The sequence below is a fragment of the Lissotriton helveticus genome, chromosome 1_1, assembly GCF_964261635.1.
Source record: "Lissotriton helveticus chromosome 1_1, aLisHel1.1, whole genome shotgun sequence".
Classification (NCBI taxonomy): domain Eukaryota; kingdom Metazoa; phylum Chordata; class Amphibia; order Caudata; family Salamandridae; genus Lissotriton; species Lissotriton helveticus.
In genome coordinates, this window is record NC_136057.1 from 2003892241 (window position 1) to 2003917892 (window position 25652).

A 25652-nucleotide genomic window follows, 5' to 3' on the forward strand; every position below is an offset into this window, starting at 1 on the left:
TGCCTACTGCTACAATCAAGACACCTGTGAAAACGACTTCCTGAGGATAACAAATACTGCTGTTAAAACATAGAAAGGGTAGCTTTTTATGTCCCTTCCTTCTGAATTTACTATCTTAAACATGAATATTCATTAGCTGTTTGGAAAACATGTAATTATTGCACTACTGGGGTTTAGAACAGGGCAGCATCAATCTACCTGCATGTCGGCCTACACATTCTAAAGCAAAAACGTACAAGGCGTGTAAGAGAACATGCTTACAAGAAATTACTACCAGCTTAGATCTGTGCTTCACAGTTCTACATTATATGCAGTAAGAGTGATGGCGTTGCGATGTGTTATAGAGAATATAATACCACTCTACCCATATAACAAACATTGGCAAAGCCAACAGTTCCAGCTTTTGTTACACATGCAATTGTCTGTCCTTTTGTTAGAGGAAGTGTTTGTTAATGGTTGGGATACTTTGTGTGTTGCTTCCACTTGTCCTAGAAAGTAGGTATCATAATGAGGGAACGTCTTTCTCTGAACCGATGAGACTGAATTAGGAACATCCTAGAGTTCTATACAAATCACGAAGACCAGGTAGGAGAGCCTTACGCCTTCTTACTCTCTAGACTCCTTTAGGGTGAGGGGTTAACAGGCAGGGTGTTTATGGCCTTGAGGAAATCCTACTGCTCCACATTGGCAGTGTGACTTTGGCTAAAACATGTGGACAGTATGAGCTGTGGATGTATAAACCATGATGTTCTGTAAACATCTAGTCATTTTTTTAAATGATGACATGGATACACATTGAATAAAGAGGAAAAGATAAATCTTGGGCGAATCCATAGGTATTTTTAAACGGAACTCTGCACTAATTTTCAGAAAACGTCTTTATCACGATCTCCCATTTTTTTTTTCAAATTTGATTGAGCCCATTCGGGTAATGTTCACCTACTCGGATGAAAGGAGGAACATATGTTGAAGCATGCCGCCATATGACGGCTATCTTAAAGACGCCCCTGTATGTCATGACAGGAAGCTTTAAGTAACAGGCTTTCACACTTTCTGTCCAATAATTTGTTTGTGATTGGGAAAGCTTGTGTAGTCCGTTTATCATTTCTTTCATTCTCCTTGTGTGTGAAACCGGACCTGGAATGTTTTTTATAAGGCATTTTGGTACAGAAAAACGAATAGAGGCAAACTGCGTTACTTAGATCTGACCTATATGCAATTGACATGAACCCTGGGTACGTTTAAGTAGGGTATGTGGATTATTATTCAAGCCACATGCCTTACCGGGGTGACGATTCATATTCTGCATTCTAGAGACATTTTTCACTGCATATTACAAAAGCTGGGCTGCATTGTGTCTAATGCAGCAAGAAGCAGAAAAACGTAGAATGTTTTGATACAAGGTGACAGAATTGTGCTGATCTAGCGATTGAACATAGAAGTGCTGCGTGAAAAATGAAACATGTCCAGAAAAATTGTAAAAGTATTGAGAAAAAAGGACACATTTTGTCAACTGGTTGGCTCAATAATAATGCTATTTTTACCACGCACTTGTGAGAGTGCTCATCTTTCAAAACTAAATCACGCATGTTCGGTCTAGACTGATTGCTATTACAGAAGGTTACCGGAACATTTTGGATTAAAAAAGAAGAAATGTCAGATAAGCTTTTGATAAATTAGCACATAACTGCTTTCAGTGTTTTTCTTTAGACACCGGAGGCATTCCTAGTTTGGTGCGGGGCATCTGCTGGATATTGCTATGCTGTTAAGTAATGTAATGTAATGTAATGTAAATACCAATTTATAACGCGCGACAATCGCTCCAAGGAGCATCTAGGCGCCCAGAAAGGACCACCAGATGTTAGGTAGTTCCTATGCTTACTTGGCCGAGACCCGAATTACACTAGGCTTTGGACAGTCGTGTCTTGTAGATTAAAGATCCAGGTTTTTAGGTGTTTACGGAAATCTATTTCTTTATCCAGTGATCTCAACTGGGGGGGAAGAGTATTCCAGGCTTTTGCTCCCAGAACCGCCAGGGATTTACCCCCTCGAGTTTTAAGTCTGAAACTTGGGACAGTAAGCAGGTTGGCCGTTGAAGAACGCAGTGCTCTGGTTGGGCAGTATCTGCTGAATTTTTTCCTCAGGTAGGATGGGCCTGAGTTGTAGACAGCTCTGGGCGGCATGCAAGGATCAACAACTTTGCCGTTGTAGGAGACCTCCCTGAAAGCCTGATAACAAGTGACCTCTGCCAATGCCTACTGTGCTGCTTGTACCCAGCTGCAAGATCTGAGAAGTGGGGCTCCTTCCTGCGATGATAACCGTTAAAAGGTAAAATAAGAGCCTTACATCTTTCTTTTCAAACTTAACACAATATTGAAACAAACAATTATTCAACCAAAGAGAAAACTGCTGTACCATAGGTCTAACATGCAAAGTGTTTCTTCCATCTATTTTAGTGCTTAATATGTTTGACACATATCTTGAGAGAGGTATACATATTGTTTGGATTCTATTCAAAGCAAATGTTTCAGTGTATTTCAAAGTGACATGCTTAGTAGGACACACATGTTGTCTCGTCCTGCTCTCTCCCAATGGTGTTTGCATGTGTGTATGTCAGCGGTGTTGCCTCCGTCGTCTGCTCCGAAGCAGTGCAATCATGGGGCTGTAGGGGTGGTTGTGGAAGTGCCCGATGCCAGAATTGTTCTGCAAAAAGCATAGATTGTTTTTGACAAACAGTTTAGCCTAGTATTAAATTAGTAAATCGCCCATGAGTTGTGCCTTGGACTCACGTCGCCTAGGTGCATTTTATATAAAAGGGCAGATATGGCTCTTATTGAGACGTGCATGTCACTTAAGTGACAGATTAAACACGCTACTTCACTGCTACAGTGGCCTTTCCCTATTGTCAACGACTGCTTATGAATGGAGACAGTGTTTGAGCCATCACCCCTCTGCTACCTAGGCCCTGAAACCCTAGGAGCTTTCCCCAGCACTTGGGAGTGACAGAGGAACTTATCCAGAAGCCTCTGATGAAAATGGGGCGTGTGCTGTATTCCTTAAGGAAGTAGAAAAGATAAAAACATGTCTCCCATTTGGAGACGAGGCATCTTTAAGGAGGACTCAGAGCCATATTATCAAGCCTGGGCGATACATTATCGCCGCTTTTATCGGCAGGAAACTGCCGCTAAAGTGGCGATAATGGGCTTGATAATAGGCTCTATGGAATTCCAATCGAAGCTCATGTTAGATGTCCTTCACATCTAACATGAGCTTCGATTGGAATTCCATAGAGCCTATTATCAAGCCCATTATCGCCACTTTAGCGGCAGTTTCCTGCCGATAAAAGCGGCGATAATGTATCGCCCAGGCTTGATAATATGGCCCTCAGTTCTAAAAAAGCCTGAATATAGAGATGTGTCTCGCCCCTGAATCGGAGGCTGAGGTTTCCTTTAGAAGAGTGCCATTGATTGGAAGCATTGGAGAATACCACCCTACAAGGTAACTGAGTCTGGCCCTGCCCTTCACCTGTGTTAGACATAGCTCTTTGCTGGTATTTCATCATCATTTTTGGGTGCCAGAGTATGCTCAGGTAATTTCCTTAGATAATACACAGAGATTATCATGGGCTTTTACACCCCCACTGTGTAGATAGGTATTTTTGATTTCACATTTTCTTAAAACATTCATATTGTCAGAACCCATAAAAAATGTGTGTCTCTTTTGTTCTTCAGGCTTTGTAACTTAGATGCCAGAGAGCTGTACTCCTCTGTAGTTCTCCCTTCCACAGGCTCTATTATGGAGTTTTGCCACTCCAATAACCAACTAGCATGCAAAAAGAAAGAGTTGACATTAGTGCTCTGTTTGGTTCCTCTGCAGCTCTTCGATAAAGGTTGACACCATCCTTCTTGTTTAGAGGAGATGCAGACCAGTATCTTCCAGGACCCCCGGGGCTGGCTTGTGATAGGTCATGGGAAGACGAAAAGCCACTCTGTACTCTACACAGGCATCTGATTCAATGCACTTCAAGCCTCCTCACTTTGGACTGTTACCCCTTCATAAAGCAGCCCTGTCCCTGCCATCCTGGAGAAGCTGACATGAAGACCAGCATTGCATTCATCAGGGGTTTTGTTTCCATTTTCTAACCTTTGGGAAAAGGAAGAGATCGAGCGGTTCCTTCTTACCATGGGTACTGACAGAAGAGTGGAGATGCTGAAGGAGCACACCTAGGTTGCAGCCCACAATTTGGCAATGGCCTGCCTGGGTACGTGAAAAACAATTACTGGGCTTTTCATGTGAGGATACAGTGCCTGTTAGGAGACATCCCCTCACAGGACATTGTCAGCTCATACCATAATTAAAAGAGGTCAACATACTTTGATCTATTCACTCTATTACCTATGACCTCCTGAAACCCTGACAATTAGTTGGGGAAAGGATATAGGCAGATAATCAGTCCTTAATTTGAGCTGGTGGTTTCCGAAGATCAGCACCAGCACTTTATTGTCAACACTGGCGCTTATGACAGCAACCACATGGTGACTCTGTTTGTATAATTTAGAGATGAGCAGAACAGCTTTTGTTTATTATTCAGTATAAATTACAAACAATGTATTCTTGCAGACATAGCTGTTTTTCTAGTTTTGGGGACCTGGAATAGTCTGAATTGTCACACTCGAAGAAGTGTGCTGGTTAATAGATGACTAGGTACTGTCATTAGCAACACTGCCAGGCTTAAGGCGATGCAAGCTGCAGTGGCCTCTTAGCAAGGGCCCTGGCACTGATTTGTTTTACAAAAAAGCACCGCAGATAACCTGTGATCACAGCAAACATCTTGAACTGAAGGACAGAAAGAGAGATGGTCTGTGGGTCCACAAACCACAGGAGAAACCTGTGGTGGCTTTTATTGGTGCTTGACAACCTTAGGAAAGGGACAAGGCTAGTCCCAATGAAGAAGTTACGGCGAAGAAGATAACAGTGCATTGCTTCCACATCCCACTTGATCTCCAGGCATGCCTCATTTGTGATGTAGGTCCTCTCATGGGAAAGGAGCGTCCAGTTGATGAACACCTTCTTATTCCTGAGAAAGTAGTGCACTAAATCTGGTGCCTAAGCCATTGTTTTGTAAGATCTAATGCTTGGCCTAGCCTAAACAGTGAAGGACAGGGTTAGAGGAAAGGCTTCCTAGAGAGATCTGAAGGCCTTTTTGTGCTCAACGCCACAGGGTTGTATTGTTTATTTCAGTAATTTTCAAAATATGCTCGGCAAATTTGAAAAGGATGGCTGACCCTTCTGTAGCATCCCAAAAAATAGTTTTGTCTTTCTTTGCTTGAGGTCAAGGTATGGTCTCCTAGGCTTCCAACTTTTAATTTAAGGATTTTGTTTTGAGGATACCATGTACTTGGAAGGGTTATCAGTTAGGCCTACAGCATTAATAAATCCTAGAACGGCTTTTAGATGTATTATATGGGATGCCCAGTAAGTAATTAATTGATTATATTGTCAAAATAGGCAGCAGAATAGTCATGACAAGGCGTCAAGGCTATCAGTCGCTCATTGGGAGGACGAAGGAGCCCCGAGTAGCCCAAAAGAGTGGACCATGAATTAAAATGGACACAAGGGGGTGGAAAAGGCAATTTTTGTGGTAATCACTGTGTTCGAGTGGACTCTGAAAGTAGTCCTTGGTAAAGACAACAGTACTGATGTAAGTGGCTGTTCCCATTCTTTTGGCCAGATCACTTACCTTTGGCATGGGGTAGGTATTTAAAGTGGAGATATTAATCATTTGATCAAAATCTTTAAAGAATACAACACACCCATTCAGCTGTTGTAGCAACACAACACGGCACGACACGAAAAGTAGAAGCATCAGCTTTTCCCTTCCTAATTCACTTAACTTATGCTGCTATATCGGTACTGGAAGGATTCGTGATTTTGACTTTTTAATCTATTTAATTAAACGTCATAATTGTTCAGACGTTTTTAAAAAGGTCTTTTATTCTTGTATTGTTGTTGGTTTCGCTGCTATTAGTATTTGGGTGCTTTGTTTGTAATTGGGGCTTTCAATAGTTTTTTTGCACACTGAATATCTAGGGTTCTGTTTTAATTGGGGTTGTTAACTGTTTTTTCACATTATGAGTCGGGAGTCTGTTAGAACTCACATTTTTCCTCTTGTTTCATCTTCTCTCTGGTTGAGGAAGGGAAGTGCAAGTCAGCATTCTAGCGCTGATTCTGCCCTGAGCCCAACTGGCTTTAAAAACCGCACCGATGCACTGCCGCGACGCCGATGCACAGAAGTCGTGACAAAGACAAGCCTGTCTGCGCCTGTCCACGCCTGGACTGTGCTTTGCACCAGAACCCCTGCCCAATTTCCAATTGTGATATATTCCAGGGACCAGCTTTGCCTACTTCACAATCAAGGTAGGCATGTGGCATATAATCAATTTGGTCCTCCTATGGGTTCAGGTAATTTTTCTTGAACGCATTGTCATCAGTGGCGGCTCCTCCGCTATGATTATAGCATGTTGAGATAACACACAAGTACAGTTTAGAAGAAGCACTCTCAGGAATGTGTAGGAAAATGAGCAAAAGGAGAATCTGTGTCGTGAAAGCTAGTCTTGGAAGATGTATACATCAAACGAGCCCAGTGAAAATAGTGAAAATAGTGAAAACAGATAGCTTCTGTTGGTGCCTCGAAAACTGCGTGATCACAAAATGTCACCAAAACGTTACCATCACCTCGAAAGTGAGTAAACAAGCTGTGTCCCCTCAAAAGGTAAAGAGTGTATTATGCCCTAAGTTTCTTACCACTCCACACGGCTGAATGCTTTAATAGTCAGAACAATCGGCACGACAGTCACATGAAATACTGCCAATCCTGTTAAGATAACAGAACCCTCTAAGAGGTAATTCAAACGTCCAAAACTAATCAGTACGGTAACCGTTGAGTAATATAAACTTACTAACCTCCCGAGATAGATGGAGGTTCAGTGCACAATTATGCGTGAAATCTTCTATATCGGGTCTAAGAGCGTGTCGATCTGCCTGGAACCATAAGCGCCAATAAAATTTGTGACTTAGAGTGTTGGGAAATGAAAATATTTAATCGATGGGTACAACATGAAACATCCGCGCTGAGTCTAACTTACCAAAGTGTAAAAAGGTCCGGCCGATAAGCTCTATGTTCCACTGAGAAAGGCGGCTGCAAGCTATCCCTGCATGCATTGCCAATTTAAAGACACAGTATGCTTAGAAAGCATGATTTCCCTATATTCGTCACATTCGAAAACAACGTGAGTGTTAATGTGTTAACTGCGCCCGAAATGTCAATGTAGAAGAAACCTGAATCATAGTTAAAAAGAGATAATAATGCAAATGAGTTAAATAGTTGATGCCAATCTAGTCATTCTGACGGTGCCGGCGTTAACGGCATGAATTTCAATGAAACTTTATTGACTAGTGAAAAACGACCGAATACTAAGTGTAACCCTCAAAACAAGCTGGATCAAAATAGAAAGTGTTCACAACTAGTGTGGGGGTCATAAACATAGTTACCCCTTGTATACTATAAGCTGGAAAACTATTCTCGATGAGGATATCATGGATCATGACGGTGTTAGACACCTAAATATGGCCCAGTGAAAAGTGCTAAAATAATGCCAAAAATATTTAAATAAATAAAAAGTGTCCGCGCAAGATGTAAAGGACAAGGTGGTTACTGATGATCACAGGAGAGTGCTAGTGCCAAACGTGCACGGCGTGTGAACACATTCATAGTGTGTAGTAAGAATTCATGTAAAACAGCGAAACGAAACATTACATGTAAATTCATAAGAAACAGATCATCTCGTAATGGTCATTAAGACCCCCCGGTGCTACTGTGCCCAACAATTTAATCCAGTATGTTTCTCTGCGTGCTAAAGCAGTGTGAATGTCTACCCCTGGTGATGGAGTGATATGCTCAAGGATAGTAAAGCGCAGTTGTGGTATAGAGTGTGATGCCTGTTGCCAATGGACTGCTAAAGGTGACGTAGTATTCAGGTTACGAATTTTACTCTTGTGTTCAACCATTCTAGTCTTTACCTTTCTGCTGGTGCGGCCAACATACACCAGGCCACAGGGGCATTTGATGGCATATATGACTTGTTCTGAATTACAATCTGAAGTGTGTCACAACTTGAACTGTTTCCCTGTATGGGGATGTGTGAAGATGTCCCCCACTATAACATTGCCACATTGCCCACAATTGTGACATTTACGCATACCTTTGTGGTTGCCTGAAGGTGTTACAGATGGTTTTAACAACTCACGTAAGTTTCTCGGTCTCGTATGGGCAAATAATGGTGGTCCCTGGAATAAACCTCTAAAATCAGATTCTTGATCTATGATGTCCCCTCTGTTCTTAATGATCCTTTTGATCTGTGCTGCTTCACTGGAGTGTTTGAGTACAAACACTTCCCTTTTCTGGACTGTTTTTTTGCGGGAACTCAACAGACCCTTTCTTGATTCTGAGGTGATCCGAACCATAGCTTGCTCTAGAATTGCTGGAGGGTAACCCCTTTCTTTAAACCTTTGGCATTGTGCTTCAATCTCCTCATCACATTTAACTTTATCTGATGTGATTCTTTTGATCCTCATGAACTGCGATAGAGGAAGATGATGTTTCAAAGTCATAGGATGCGCACTAGAGAAATGGAGCGCATTGTTAACATCAGTTGGTTTGCGGTATACTGAGGTAACTAACCCATTTTCAGTTTTAGAGATCTCAATATCCAGAAAATGAATTCTCTCTCTCTGTATATTGTGCGTGAACTGGATTCTGGGGTTTTCTGAGTTGAGAGTAGCGATGCAGTTTTCCAATTCCAGTTGAGAACCTTTCCAGATGACTAAAATGTCATCTATATACCTGTAAAACGCGGCTCTGTGTATCTGCAAGATGGGTTTGTCAAGATGTGTTTCTGTTTGAACAAGGCCATGTAAGTGTTAGCATAGGACGGGGCCCCGGGAAAGCCCATGGATGTCCCTGTGCGTTGTAAGTAAAAGTGGTCCTTCCAGGTGAAATAACTGTGAAATAACGAGAAGTGTAATAGTTCCAGTAAAAAAACGGAATGATCCCTGTCTAAGTTAGAATTCAAAAGTCTCCATTCGACCGCCTCAATACCCTCATTGTGGGCTATGGAAGTGTACAATGCTGTTACATCTATTGTGCATAACAACACATCTTCAAGAAACAGGGTACGCATGCTGTCCAATGTTACCAAGCAGTCAGTGGTATCTTTTACATAAGTTGTCCATTCCTGAACCAATGGTTGTAAGAAGTGGTCTAGGTAATATCCTACTGCTTCATGTCAATATATGCCATCAAATGCCCCTGTGGCCTGGTGTATGGTGGCCGCACCAGCAGAAAGGTAAAGACTAGAATGGTCGAACATAAGAGTAAAATTCGTAACCAGAATACTACGTCACCTTTAGCAGTCCATTGGCAACAGGCATCACACTCTATACCACAACTGCGCTTTACTATCCTTGAGCATATCACTCCATCACCAGGGGTAGACATTCACACTGCTTTAGCACGCAGAGAAACATACTGGATTAAATTGTTGGGCACAGTAGCACCGGGGGGGTCTTAATGACCATTACGAGATGATCTGTTTCTTATGAATTTACATGTAATGTTTCGTTTCGCTGTTTTACATGAATTCTTACTATACACTATGAATGTGTTCACACGCCGTGCACGTTTGGCACTAGCACTCTCCTGTGATAATCAGCAACCACCTTGTCCTTTACATCTTGCGCGGACACTTTTTATTTATTTAAATATTTTTGCCATTATTTTAGCACTTTTCACTGGGCCATATTTAGGTGTCTAACACCGTCACGATCCACGATATCCTCATCGAGAATAGTTTTCCAGCTTATAGTATACAAGGGGTAACTATGTTTATGACCCCCACACTAGTTGTGAACACTTTCTATTTTGATCCAGCTTGTTTTGAGGGTTGCGCTTAGTATTCGGTTGTTTTTCACTAGTCAATAAAGTTTCATTGAAATTCATGCCGTTAACGCCGGCACCGTCAGAATGACTAGATTTGCATCAACTATTTAACTCATTTACATTATTATCTCTTTTTAACTATGATTCAGGTTTCTTCTACATTGACATTTCGGGCGCAGTTAACACATTAACACTCACGTTGTTTTCGAATGTGACGAATATAGGGAAATCATGCTTTCTAAGCATACTGTGTCTTTAAATTGGCAATGCATGCAGGGATAGCTTGCAGCCGCCTTTCTCAGTGGAACATAGAGCTTATCGGCCGGACCTTTTTACACTTTGGTCAGTTAGACTCAGCGCGGATGTTTCATATTGTACCCATCGATTAAATATTTTCATTTCCCAACACTCTAAGTGACAAACTTTATTGGCGCTTATGTTCCCAGGCAGATCGACACGCTCTTAGACCCGATATAGAAGATTTCACGCATAATTGTGCACTGAACCTCCATCTATCTCGGGAGGTTAGTAAGTTTATATTACTCAACGGTTACCGTACTGATTAGTTTTGGACGTTTGAATGACCTCTTAGAGGGTTCTGTTATCTTAACAGGATTGGCAGTATTTCATGTGACTGTCGGGCCGATTGTTCTGACTATTAAAGCATTCAGCCGCGTGGAGCGGTAAGAAACTTAGGACATAATACACTCTTTACCTTTTGAGGGGACACAGCTTGTTTACTCACTTTCGAGGTGATGGTAACGTTTTGGTGACATTTTGTGATCACGCAGTTTTCGAGGCACCAACAGAAGCTATCTGTTTTCACTATTTTCACTATTTTCACTGGGCTCGTTTGTTGTATACATCTTCCAAGACTACCTTTCACGACACAGATTCTCCTTTTCCTCATTTTCCTACACATTCCTGGAGAGTGCTTCTTCTAAACTGTACTTGTGTGTTATCTCAACATGCTATAATCATAATGTTATTGTTATTTTTCTTAGGACCAACAGCTTCTTTTAATGCTTATATGCAACCCATTGTGTTGTAGGTTTCCCATGGATGCAAGAATTGGATTTCTGACTTTTTCATTGATGTACTAATGTGATATCCCCTGAAGAAGGGTTCAATTAACCCGAAATGCATTGGGATTTTCCTTAAAGTTCAGATTCCTTTTGAAATATTCTTCTGTTCTGTATTATTTACATATGTAACATTGAATGCAAATGTTATCACTTGTTTATATATGCATGGTGTACAAGTTCAAAATGTAACATGTAACCAAAAATCTCAAAAAGTTTCACTAATTTCCTTATGATAAAGTATATGTTGAAACTTAAAGCCTAAACAGAGCTTTTTGAATAATTGTTTTGAATACTCATTGTTCTAAATCTTTTTTGAGACGATTTTCATTGTCTTTCAAGCTGTGCACCGTATCTAGGCTGTGGGGTTCCACATCCTCCTTCATAATATAACACACAGGGAGAAACAGGGTCTGTACTCCCTTTACAGAATGGTAGCACGCACACAACCACAAGAGTGTTAATTAAATTTGTCACATTTGGGAAAGAGTTTTTTCAAGTAAGGTGTACAAACACACTTGTTCTTTTTTGGCTCCTCCGCTAAGGCAGAGGAGCATCGCTCCACTGCTTTTAAGCAGTGAAATGAAAGGAAAAATAAAATGATAAGAACTTGCAGTTATTATCATTTTATTGTTTCTATCTTATTTGCAGGCAGGTAGGCTGCTCTGCTCTCAGAGCCAGGCACAGGGGGAGGGGTTTGCCCACTGCAAGTGCGCATGAATGTTTGGCTGCCCCTCTGGGGCTGGCCAAACATTCATGCTCACTTTGCATGTTCTCCACGCAGGCTGCATTACAGCCTGCGTGGATAACATTCCCAGAGCCTCAGTCTCCGTCTGAGCGCCAAACCTCAGGGGAGCCTGTGTGCTTACTAATCACAGCGCTGCATTGCAGGGTTGTGATTGGTCAGGGGAGCCTGGGTGTGCTTCCTGGTTGCTGTACCAGTCTGACGGAGGAGAGACGGAGCAGAGTCGCAGTGATAAGGTAAGTGTTTTTTTAATGCATTCCCCTTCCTCCCCCCTTATTTACCCGATGCCCCCCCCGATCCATACCGCTCACCATATTAAGTGTCAAACAATGCTTGAGCCGGCAACGGCTAACAGTCATAGTAAATAATTCTACCCTTATCTGTGCATGACAATGTCACTTTAACACTAAACTGTGTACTGATTTATGCTTGGTATGTTGTAAAGCATAAATACGAATTGTATAATCACCTAAATTCACACACCCCAGACCTAGTTTTTCTTCCTGAAACCTGGAACGGTTCAGCAACCAATCCTGACTTTGTGGCTGCTTACCGGCTGACCTTACTGGAAAAAGTGGTTAAGGCATAGCACTCGTTTATCTGGTACACTTAGATATCCCCTGTGAGCCAGCAAGGTTAATGGATTGTGAAACTCTTACTTTTAAATGTAAATTGAATATAATGCCACCTTTAACGGTCTTTCGATTGATAGGCTGCCCGGATTTAAAGTCAACTTTCTGACCACCTTAAGCAAGTTTATTTTATCTAATGAGCCCTATCCTAATTTCACAATTTTAAGGGATTTTAATGTTCACCTGGATGATTTCAAAAACAGAGTTACTGTACAACTGTGAGACAACTTAAATTGCTTTAATGTTAAACAGTTAGTGAACAGTGCTACGCATGAGGCAGGTCACATTTTAGATGGCGTTTTCTCGAGTCACCTGGATTTAAAGCTTGACGCCGTGTTAGCCCTAACCTGGGCATATTATAAAGCTATTGCTTTTAGTTTTAAAACTTTAGTTCAAAATACCCACACTGCCAGCCCACAATAATTAATATGCAATATGGAATAAAGTGGACACAAAGTAATTTAGGAGTATTCTGTCCACTACCCAACCCCCCTGATTAACAAGTCCAATCTTGATATGGCCAAGTATAAGAAATGTATTAACACAGCTGTATCTGAATTGGGACTCTGAAACAAATTAAAAGTTAGAGAGCTAAACTTACGGTGCCTTGGATTTCTTCTAATCGTAGAGATTTAAAACAAACATGCCGTAGACAAGAGAGAATTTGTAAAAATTGCTATTGTTTAACAGGAAGGACTAAATACAAATAATTAATACAAGATTACAAAAAATTGATAATTAAAGAGAAAACGAAATATTTTAGTGCCAAAATTAACTTGGCTAAAAATTCATCTAACGCACTCTTCAAAACTGTTAAAAAGCTCTCTAGCCCGTTTTCTACCGATACAGTTTCATCCAGCTAGCTGTTATGCAATGGCTTGGCTAGTTACTTCAGGAACAAGGTTGAGGCAGTTTATAAAGATTTCGATTTGAACACTACTAGCCAGCCCTACCTCTCCGGTGAAGTCATTTGTAAGTCCAATAAACATGAGCTTAGCAGGCTTTGCTTCTCACTGAAGAGAGGACGATTGCCCTCATTAAATCAGGTGCTACTTCAGATCCTTGTCCTCCAAAACTTATACAGGACTTAGCTGATACCATTACTCCTATTCCAACTAAACTATTGAAGAGTGTTATCACCAATGCTAAGTTCCTTAAGAAATGGAAATAGGTTTTGATACTCCCCTTCTGAGAAAACCTTCTCGTAATCCCAACAAGGAGCAAAACTACTTACCTATCTGGCTCCTATTCATGGTGGCAAAAATTCGGGAGTGGCATTTTAACATCTTCCTTTCAGAATTTCTTAATAAGTATGAAATCCTTGATGAAGCTCAACATGGTTTTAGATCTAACCATAGTACCAAAATGGCTCTGGTGGTAGCCTCAGAAGAGGTCAGAATTATCTTGCACAATAATGGAGAGGTATTTGGGATACTCCTTCGTCTGTCTGCTGCCTTCAAGACAGTGAGCCATGGTGTCCTCATTGATCGTTTAGTCCACATTAGGATTCATGGACCAGCTCTAGAACCTTTAGTCTCTTTTCTTTCCAACAGAAAACTGTTGGTTAGTCTTAGGGATTTCAGGTCCAAATCCTTCTCATTACCCTGTGGTGTTCCCCAGGGCACCTCTAAGAGCCGCACGCTGTTTAACATTTATGTTGCCCATTGGTAAAATGTATTAAATCCTTTGGCTTCTCCACCATTGCTTATGCTGACGACACACAAATTATTGTGCCCATTTCGAATGTAATAGAAGAGGTTGCTAAGAGGTTCAACAATTGCATGTGTGAGGTTTCCAAGTGGATGAGGCTTAATTGTCTTAAGCTAAATTCCAACAAAAACAACATTCTCCTTGTTGTCAAGGATACCTCTTTTTGGAACTCTTCTTGGTGGCCTTCATCACTTGGAACTTCCTAGTCAAGCTCTTAAAGTTCGAAACGTAGGTGTGATGTTTGATGCTAACCATACTTTGAGAGATAAGGTCAGCGAACTTACCTTGTCCTGCTTTTTCATTTTCAAAATATTCAGGAAAATTCTTTCTTTTATTCCTACAAAAATTAGTTGTCATTGCTGTAGTGCTGTCTGGCTGGACTATTGCAATGCTTTGAATCAGGGTCTTTACTCAGGCACACTAAATAAACTCCAGTCTCTACAGAATGCTGCTGCCCATCTCCTAAAGAAGATACCTAAATTCTGCTCAGTGTCATAAGTGCTATCTGAAGTTCACTGGCTCCTGATTAAGAAACAAGTGGCTTTAAGGCACTTTGCATGGCCCACAAATTCCTTAATGGGATTGGTCCAAGACCACTGCAGAGAAGTTGGCCTTTTTGGCCTCTCTTTAAGGCCAGTTTATTCTGGTGTTTTTTACCTATTCTGATGTTAGCACCAAGATTCCTCCTGGCTTTTGTCATGCTTAATAAAACCTTATCAATATCACTATCAATTATGGTTGTCCATTCACTGTGCAATGTCTCTATTATCTTTAGAAACAGCATAGTGTCTAGTTCAGTTTTGATGGCTTGTTTATATGCCTCTGGGATTCTGTGTGGTAGGACTCATACATTATTTTTCTCTGAAATGTCTATCTGATGAGGTAATTGTGGCCTGAATAGAAAGCTAAGACCTCTTCGATGACTTTCAATTTCAGTTGTCCGACAGATGTTGGAAATGTATTTTCTTCAAGGGGGAATCTCAGTTTTTTGTAGCAAATAATTCCAAATAGATGGGCTTCATTCAGGAAGCATATCATCATTTTGAGGGTGTTGAGAATCTACAATGCCTAAAAGCCATAGGGTGTCTGGGCTCTCCTTTTATGCTATAAATGAATGTGATATAGTTTGGCTGATTATGTAGGACCAGTATGAATCAATCAAAATGTTAGAATCCCCACTTTTTTGAGTACTTCATGGGGACACTGCTGTTGAACACGTTGTTTATGCTCACTGGTTGGTAAGAGTAACAGCGCCTTGTCTCCTTAATGTAGGGTTTGTACATGTATTCCCCTCTTGTAACATTTTTCCCAATTTTCTTGAGTAACATCGAGAATATCTTCGGATATCATGACTTATGCAAACAAATGGGTTGAGGATACCATTTGACATGAGCTGCAGTGGTATCTCTTTGTCGGAATGATTCCAGGCACGTTTTGTAAATATTAACGGGGTCAAGATAGGGATGCATGGAACCACACAAACTGTCAAGACACCAGGCACAGAGAAGAATGAGAGAAAAGCTAAAGAATGGTGCACAATTCTCTAGACAACAAAGAGGGTGACTACAGAGGGCCAGGACTTGGCAGATTTGGAGAAGATTAAGAACATCATTCCGACCGATATGGATCTACTCCCATTTGGAAGTGACAGAGGCCATACTTGGAGGAGTACTCAAAAGACCAGGTGCAAACTAAATCTGATGATGTGTAACCTCAGCAGGCAGTTGCTGGACAAAATTGTTCAGTCTTATTCTTTCTAAGTAAATGTAAATGTAGTTGAGCTTATATAGCGCACAGCTACCCGCAAAGCAGGTGTCCCGGCGCTTGCTTAGGGAACCCTTCCTGATATTCCCCTGTGAGATAGCAGGGTATCCACAAGGTGAAAGTCAGGCATCCCGCCGCGAGGGGCCGTTGTGGAGATTAAGCAAGCTGTTGCCCAGAGTCGCAGAGTGTGAACCCGTGAGTCGAGGAGGCACCGGGGTGAGAATTATCGAGTCCGTGGAATTTTTAGCCCAAGACCCGCCGGGGCGGGGAATTGAACCCTGGTCCAGGACCGATCTCAGATTCCGGGTCTGCCACCTCTAACCCCTGAGCCACACTTAAGTATGGCCTCTGAAACCTCCACATGGGAATAAATCCATTTCGCTCGGAGTGATGGTTTTTAATCTCCTCCTAATCTGCCAAGTGCTGGCCCTCTATAGTCACCCTCTTTGTTGCACCTGGTCTTTTGAGTACTCCTCCACTTTTGTTACTTTGTTCCTCTCTCAGTTGCATTTTCTTTGACCTTCGTTCAACTTGGTCAGTGCCTTCAATGGATACATTTGTTTACTGAGTGTCTGGTGTTGCCCGCAATATAAATTAGTATGTACACAATGAGTAAAGTAAGTTTACATCTTTTAGGAAAATCCCAGTAGATGAAGGCAAATATGCCAATAGGTTTTACCATGCGTTCACCCAAAGGAGTGGTAAAGATCTCCAGAATTGATCAGGAACTAACCTCCAGACACCCAGAAGAATGCGCCATCATCAGACACTCAGCAAACTGTTATTTGAACTCCCTAAAAAATACTAAGTGCTGGGACCCAGGGATTGATGGAATCGAATGATAACACAGTGACTAACTGTGTTTCCACCAGCTTGGCACCGTTAAGTTCAATGGCCCATTAATGAGGAATATGTATTAGTTAATTTAGAGCATGATAAATAGCATTTCTTCTTGGGCACCAAAATTCAGAACTGCTTCATTTGTCTGTTATACTTCAGTTGATGTTATGTAATGTTATCAAATGTCATTTGTTTGTAGGTTTCTGGGGTGGGAGAAATTTAATGTAATGTATCTGTGTGATCTATTCATGTTTTGATTTTGTGAACTGCAATTTTTATCAAAAGGTTAAAGAAATCGTAATGACTAAAGAAATTAAAAAATAAATAGTGATCTACCTTATTGATTACAGCGATCACGAAAGGAAACAAAGGTGTGCAGAAGTGTAGTCAGTATTGGCATTTGTGTGGTGTTTGAATGTGTATTGTTCTAGCCTTACTGACATATATGGGCCCAACCCCTATTGTAGGTGGTATACTCATTTGGTGCATGCAGCCTCTTTCCTGGGTCATGCGACTAGGTCCACTGATTGGAATTTTGTCATTTTGGTCTCCTTTTATTTAATCAAAGGGGTACTTGGCCCTATTGCTCAGGATTAGGATTAAGCTAGCCTCATATAGAGCACATGTTCATGGATGTTCTGATTATTTTCACGATTGCATTTTGGGTGATTTCTGCTGAGAATGTGTTATCGAAACATACATATTCTTTTACAGTGGAAAAAATCCAAAAGAGTAGTGAAAGTAATGGCTTAACAAAGTTCGCCTGAAATGTATGCTGGTAAAATCCTTTGTGGGTGTGGTTGAGGTGCCAGGCCCCAGTTGGAGATAGGCTATCTGTCCACGTGGACACCTCAGACCTCTGTTGCCTATTGGGAGGTTCTGTCATGAGGGCTGAAAGTCCCATTAAGGAAGCCAAAACCCTTATTTATTCATCCACTTTTGGGCAAACTTATCTCCCTTCATATATTTCTTAAGCTACTATATTCCTGAATGCCCTTTAACCCCTCACTTTCAATCCTTCCCCCAGCAGGAAGTGTGTCCTGTGTCTGAGATGTCGGATTGCTTATCCATAGTCATGCTTCCTTTTCACATGTCCTGATGAAATGACACCAGTGTCACGATCTCCAAACCAGTTTACTGGAGCCTTGTCAGGGATAGACAGTGAATTGTATAGAGATTCATGGCACACATCTCCCAGCCAGAAGATGACATATTTAACACCGTTAACCACAAAGAACAGAGCAGACCTGTACCGAAATGTGTTTTTACTAAATATGTAAGAAAACAACCTGTAAATTATATAAGCTCCTATGAAAGACAGTGTCAAAATGAACCATAGGTGCAAGTAAAAATATGTTATGTACTGCAAATGACTGCATTTATTATGTAATCATAAGAGATTACTAAAGCACATTAGCACACTAAAATATATTGGGGCTTATTTACTAGCCCCTTACGCCACCGGTGTGTCACTTTTTGTGACGCACAGGTGTCACATTTTGCTGCCCAATATTTACAAGGACAGGAAACGCCTTTCTGCATGGCTTTTCCTGTCCTTGTGAATTTGAACCCTTTACACGCAGCACATTGTGTGAAAGGGGTGTTCCATGGCTGTTGCTGTGGGTGTTTCGGCGCAACACCCCTGGAACCTGACACATTTCAAGACTTACAAGAAATCATCAACCTGGAAATGCATCTGAATGCTACGCCTCCCCAGGAGAGGCGTAGGGAGGCACAACGGAGAAATGTATTCATTTCTCCTCGTTTTTTTCATCTGTTATATGGCCTGATCCAAAATGTGACTCACACTTGTTGCAAAGGATGTCTGAGGGGCTCTGATATCAATGACAACCTTCTCCTGCATGACTATAATTGAGACTTCAGGACATGCTGCAGCAAGGAGATGGCTACGTTGCAAATCATAGACAATGTCCTTCTGACAACATCAAAGGTTAACCACATGCCTCCTGATATTGCCGGATCTCTCAGTTCCCTTTGACACTGCTGATCTTGTCACACTCATCCGCTCCCTCAAATCTGGCATGGGATTCATTGGCGATGTCTTTCACTGCTTCACCACCTGTCCATCCAACTGACTCTAGGTGGTTCACATGAACACCTCCAATCCCCATAAGATCCTTATCACCTGCCCAGTCTGCAACGGTTCCATCATGTCTCCCATAATTGTCAACAACTACATGGCGCCCCTTGAGACTGCTCAATGAATACAGCATTGGAATTCATCAATACACCCACAACACAGAACTCTGCTTGAAAGTCTCCTCTGGTTCAGTCATTGGACACATCAAACACTGCTTGCTACTCCTTCTGTCCTGGATGTCCTACACCTAGCTGAAGGTCAACCCCACCATAATAGAATTCCTTATATACATAAAGAACAACATGCAACAACTAGCAGCAACTTGTCCACATCTGGCTTAACGCCATGAACCTGGGAGGATTCAAACCAAACTTTCACCTAGTGCCAAGTCACTCAGATTCAGACCCTGAGCACATGCATCACCTTCAAGGAACACATAATTATGAACAGCAAGACAGACTCATACAAGCTCTCTGTAATAAGAAAGTTAAATCATTCATCCACGATATTAACTTCAGAACTGTTGGTCAAGCCCTTGTATTCTCACATGTGGATAGTTGCAACACCCTGTGCCGCAGCCTCCAAGACTCCACACACCCACCCCCTTTAAGGGCATCCTACATTCTACGGCATGCTTCCTCAAGGGCATGAAGAAATATGACCACATTAACTCAACCCTGAGTGAACTCCATGGGTATGCAACAACTTCAGAACCAGCCTCATCATCATCATCATCTATAAAGCCATCACGAATGACAACCCTGTCTATCTGGATGAGAAACTCACCACCTTGAGATGCCATCTGATCATCTTCAACCAGGACACCATCAGACTACAGACAAAAAAGTGCAAAGAAGAAACACATGGCAACAGACACGCTGCCATTTATGCACCCAAGATCTGAAACAGCATCCTTGCATCCTCAAGATCACCTGCCCAACCGTGCTTCAATTTTGGGAAGAGAAAAAGGTGCAAAGCTTTAAAAAATACTACATGGTTATACCTTTGCCTTTCGTGCTACACAGTGCTCCACTGCCTGTTAAGAACCCCCATGACATATACAGTTCTTCTATTCATCTACTAAAAAATGCATTTCCAAAAGAATCACTATGAGAAAGTTACTTTTAACATATTTAGATTGATGCGTACATCAGTCAATATATTTGGTACAGCCTAAATGTTAAATCGAGCAATAGATTTAATATTGCTCAATCTTATTTTTCAACAGACTCTAAAATCAGACCTAGACATGCGTGTTTGATTTTTGACCACCAGAGAGCAATATAACACCATACGTTTTTTTGGGCCCCTGCTTAGTAATGTTATTCGAAATGTTCTTGTTACATAAAAAGAACATCACTGAAAAATTAATGGTGATCTTCAGACATGCAGTGCTGCTGCATGCATCCAACCTCATACAGGTAAACAGGATACTTTTTAAACATTATTTGAAAGACTAGTTCGGTTCAGTTCCATTTATTTGTTCATAAGGGTTCACAGAAAAACAAAAGCCTTCAGTATTCAAGCAGTTATGAATAATATTTATGACTTTAAATTACACGCATTCATCAAGGCATATCGCAGCACATTTCAGAATATAGCACATGTAGAAAGAGGAAACAACGAGGAGAAATTAAGATATTTCACCTCGTTACTTCTCCCTTGGAAAGACGTAGCATTTTGACACATTTTCAAATCTCTCTCTAATTGGGCCATATTTATAATTTTTCACACAACAAAGCAAAACACCTGGCTGCGCTGCGTGAAAGGGCAGGCATGCACCCTATCAGTTGCATTCCTACTTACTTCTTGCGCTGGCGCACTTTTAACTGCCTTTGTGCAGGCACCCTTGTGTGTAGGGTGCCTGCTTTGCAGGCAGGATTGTTTTTGTTCAGGAAGGGACACCTTCCTGCACAAAAATAAACCTTTGAGGCTTTTCCTGCAGCACACATAGAAAGAAAAAAAATGAGGATAAAGATTTCTCCTCGTTATGCCTCCCCTGGAAAGGCAGAGCATTTTGATGCATTATAAAGTCTACCACTCATGGGAAATCTGGAAATACGCCAGAAGTCTATGGGTGGGTGCATGGGAACACCCACGTTCCACCAATGGAAGGCATCCCTGTGGTAGAGTAACGCAAGGCAGTGACTTGCTGTCAGGCTTGCTCTGTGCCCAATCGTGTGTGTGCAGATGGGGCGGAGCAAGTCATAAATAAAGAGGCCTGACCGGAAGAGAAGAGCGCTCTGCATTATGGTGTACGTGTGTGTGTCTTCCTTCCCTGCCCTCTGACTCATCTGTTTGCTTCCCGGTCCCCTCTGCAGTCGATGTTGGCGTTCAGCGTTGTTCTGCAATACAGTGGTTTTCCTCTTTGAGATTTAGCTTAATCATGTCTGGCCTCGCAGTGAATGTATGACAAAATTCTGCAAAAAAAGAAAATACAGAAACAATCTAAAGAATCTACATCTACTTCAATGTCTGTAAGTAAATCACTCTGTGCTTTATATACAAATTACTATACTTATCTAATCAGTTTTCCACGGTGTTTGGAGATTCTAGTTCCTGTTGTGCACTACTGCAAGCTGTGAGATAAACACAAAGATATAGTCAGTCGTTTCTGAAGTCAAGGGACTAATTATTAATTAAGTTCAGCCCTGCATATTTTTGTGTATTTTCCTGTTTTCCTTTTTTGAACCTTTTTTGAACCTATCCAGATGGGAAATATGTTGTTTGGTTTTTCCTTTTAGAATGATTATCTGACTTTATGTTATCTCACATGAGAGATAAAGGGTATTTATTCCTACTTCTGCTACCTAAGGAACTTAGCGGAAGAGTAATAGGATCTTGCTACACACCTTGCTTCTCGTCCCTGCGGGAAACTGAAGGTGAGAATTACAGAAAACAAAGCCCATGTTTACTTTCCGCCTGGGCAAGAGGGAAGATTGGCAGATAACAATGGCAGATCTAGCCCATATGATAGGCAATCTACAAAAAGAAACTCATGCCCCTTAAATTTCGAGGAGACACCGTACAGCAAGGCTCTGTTCCTGCTAATGCAGCAGGAGTCAATGCAGGGGCATCAGGGAATTTTTTTTCCGGTGCTCCTTCCTCTTCTGGGACCAGTCAGCCGGTGATTCATCTAACCACTCCCGGTATACCTTTAGCTCCTTCTGAAAGATTGCAGTCATGTGGGCAGGGAAGGAGATGAAGCAGTTTGCCTTTCCTGAGGCACCCGCCATGCAGCAGCAATGCCGGATCCCTCAGGAGGTGGGGAGCCAGCTTGGAAAGTGGGGGCCTTGAGGCTCCCCCTGTGGTCCTGTTAAAAAAGAGCTGAAGGATGCAAAGTAAAGGTCAGAAACAAGCAGAAATAGACACCCCAGGACGCAGCAGGAGCCAGCGGTGGCCATCCCCAGGGCCACATATGGCTCCAGGAGGGGGGGGCACATGGCCCTCCTCCTTTTATTTGCACAGGCCGCCTTGGGGAGGTGGTGGTTCCTGGGGCTCTATGTGGACCCTCCTTCATTCAGAAAAGCTGTTTGGGCCCGTAGAGGTGTTGGTCATTGGGGCTGGGTGGTCCATGCACCCCCCCTAATTTTTAAGCTAAAGTCCCAGTGAGGTGGTGGTGCCCAAGGGGGGAGTCTACATGGCCCCTGCTTTTATATAAAACAGAGCGCCGGGAGTTGGTGGTCCCAGAGGCAATAATAAGCCCTAGGAGGGGGACCCTTGTGCCCCCTCATTATTGTTTAAAATACAAATTGCCCCCGGACCTGGCCCACTCGGGAGCTCTTTACAAAATAAGTTCGGAAACCTGTGCTTGTCATTTTTAAATATTTTGTCACAGATTCATGGCTCCGTAGCATTATCTAAGCAAAATTATTTTTAAAAGTGGTTTTTGGCCCTGTAAGAGTCAAAGGGGAAATCCAGGACCACAGTTAGGGGATGAGGGTATTCCTACTCTGACACCTTTTCTTTTTTTTTATTCGTTTTGTAGGACTTAGCTAAAGCGGAGTCCCAAGATGGCTGCCAATACTTCCTTGTGTCACACATCAAATAAATTGTAAAGAAATCTTAACACAAAAAATAATAATACAAAAATACCAGTGAACAGAGACTTCTTATCTCATGCAGGAAGAGCATTAAATGGATACTTCATGAAGAAAAGGGTAGGGAACCCGTGAGGTAGTCACTGACTCATTCTCGTGGGCCCCTTCTTTTCCTCCTGTAAAACAGACAATATATACAGCATTAGTTAAAATAGAGATACAATAGTTCTCATAATTCTTTCCAAAACAAACAAGAACCGGAAGCATATAAGGCAAGGAGAGGAATAGCACTATGGAAAGTGAAGAGAAAAAGGAGGAAAGAAACCAGGTAAGAGAGTCACTATGCGGTTACAAATGAAAAGACGATCAGATGAAAACAGATAAGAGGGTCATATGGCATGCTCTATTTCTCCTGTAAATATATACCCATTTCCTAATACATATTGTGCCCACCTGGATATCCCATTTTGAGACCGATGATGTCGTTAAATTCTCTCTTCCTGAGCTTAAGTGTCCTGTTTCCTCCTCTAGAGTCAGGATAAATTTGCTCAGTGGTAAAATATCTCAGTTTGGAAATATCAGAGAAGTGATGGGTTTCAAAGTGTCTAGCTATCGAGTAATGGTGGTCTTTGTTGGGAATGGCCCTCATGTGTTCAAGAATCCTTTTCTTTACTATGAAGGTGCTACTGCCTACATATCTCAAGTCACAAGGACATTCTAAAATGTATGTAAATGTATGTAACAAAAGATGAACTTCCTTCCTGTAGGTGACTCTGGGTCTTCTCTGTATTGATTGCCCAGTCACTGGGTCATTAGTTAGGATGTCTCAGTTTTTTATAAGGATCTTCTGTATGCCATTATAAATACTGTTGTAAGTGAGAATGACCCTGGTCATGTCCTCACTCATGGCAGTCGTGCCAGTATCTTTGTCAATTAAGGTGGTTGCCCTATCCACTAGGATGATTTTTTTCCAAGGCCTTCTTGAGGACACAAGTTGGGTATCCTCGTGCAGTAAATCTCTCAATCATGGTTCTTTTTCTGTTAGGAATGATTCTTCAGTGTTGCAATTGTATCTGGCGCTGAGAGGTTCTACATATGGAATACTCCATTTAAGTTTGTCAGGGTGACTGCTCATGGCTTGTAGCAAACAGTTGCCAGCTGTGGCTTTTCTATAGAGGGAGGGTTTTTACCACATTGTTAGCAATCTCGACCTTTACATCAAGAAAATCATTGGAGTATTTGTGCTTGCTTCTTGTGAGGGTTAAGTTGCAGTTATTACAGATCAGTTGCCCCTCATAACAAATAGGTTGTCTATGTACCGAAGCTGAAGGACCAACTGTTCCACCTCGAGGAAGGTGTCACTGTCATTGAGGATCTCATCCGTCCATTCCCCCAGAAACAGATTGACAAAGCTTGTTGCAAAGCACGTCCCCATGGCAGTCCCGAGAATCTGCCAGTGTATGGTGCCATTAAACATAAAGATGTTATTTGTATAGGCAATGCCTGATCATGTCTAGGATTATATTGGTATGATCCAAGTATCTCAGGGGTATTCTGGATAAATATTTAGAACAGGCGGCTATATAGTGTTCATGGTCTATGATGGTGTATAGTGAGTTGACAGCTAGAGAAATCAATAAATATTTACTCTGCCATTTGATGTAGTTGATTTTGCTTAATACATCTTTCATGTCTCCGACATATGATGAGAAGGTCACCACCTGATCTCTGAGAAAGTGATCAACATATCTCAAAGTGTTTTCCAGAACACTGCCTAGGTAAGAGACAATGGGTATGTTTGGAGTGTTGTTACTGTCTTTATGAACCTTGGGGAGAAAGGACAGAATGGGCATTTGGGATGGTCACGTCTGAGGAAGCAATGTTCTTCCCACTCAAGAATGCCTTTGTCTCTCCAGTCAATATGTTTACCCCATACGTCCACAATACTGTTGGTATAACCTTCATGGTGGAATAAAAAAGAGATCACTCAGTGTGCAGTTGCTTCATTGAAATACATCTCCCTGCCGAGTAGCACTATTTTGGCCCCTTTGTCAGCTGTGTGTATAATACTGATTGTGTCATCAGCTAAGGATTTAATGGCAGCTTTCTGTGTGAGGGATAGATTATGTTGTGTGGTATTGGGCTTCTTGAACCAGGTTTTTGTCTAAATCTCAAGAGTTGTTTAGTCACAGTGTCTTGGAAAACATTGGTTATCATGAGGCATGTGGGGGAGGAAAGTGGAGCGGGTTTTGAAATTGGTGCATGCAGCATGGTCATATGTAATATCAATATTGTCTAATACCATGTGCACATTATTGGCATTTTTGGCTTTTCCAGTCCCCTCACATTCAAGTTCGTTAAGGGTAAGTAGAGTGTCAATGTCACTAATGCTGCGTTCATTGCTGAGGCATGGCATGTGGCTGGCGCTTCTCTCTCTGGTAGTGTTGGTTTTGAGTTTATGCCACTTTTTCACTTTAAGTTTTCTATAGAATTTGAACAAATCAATCAGTGGTCGACTTAATTAAAGGAACCAGAAGGGCAAAATGACAAACCTAGACATAGGGTTCTTTTCTCTAGATCAGTGAGTGGTCTGTCGGTAAGGTTAATTATGGTTTTGTTTACCAGTTCGTCATCCATTATGGTGTTTGCTTGTAGCTGGCTAATATTTTTTCCATTCGCCCAATTCCCCGTCCTCTTTTCTCCCCTTTGTTTGAGTCTCCTTCTGTGTATCGGCTCCTGTG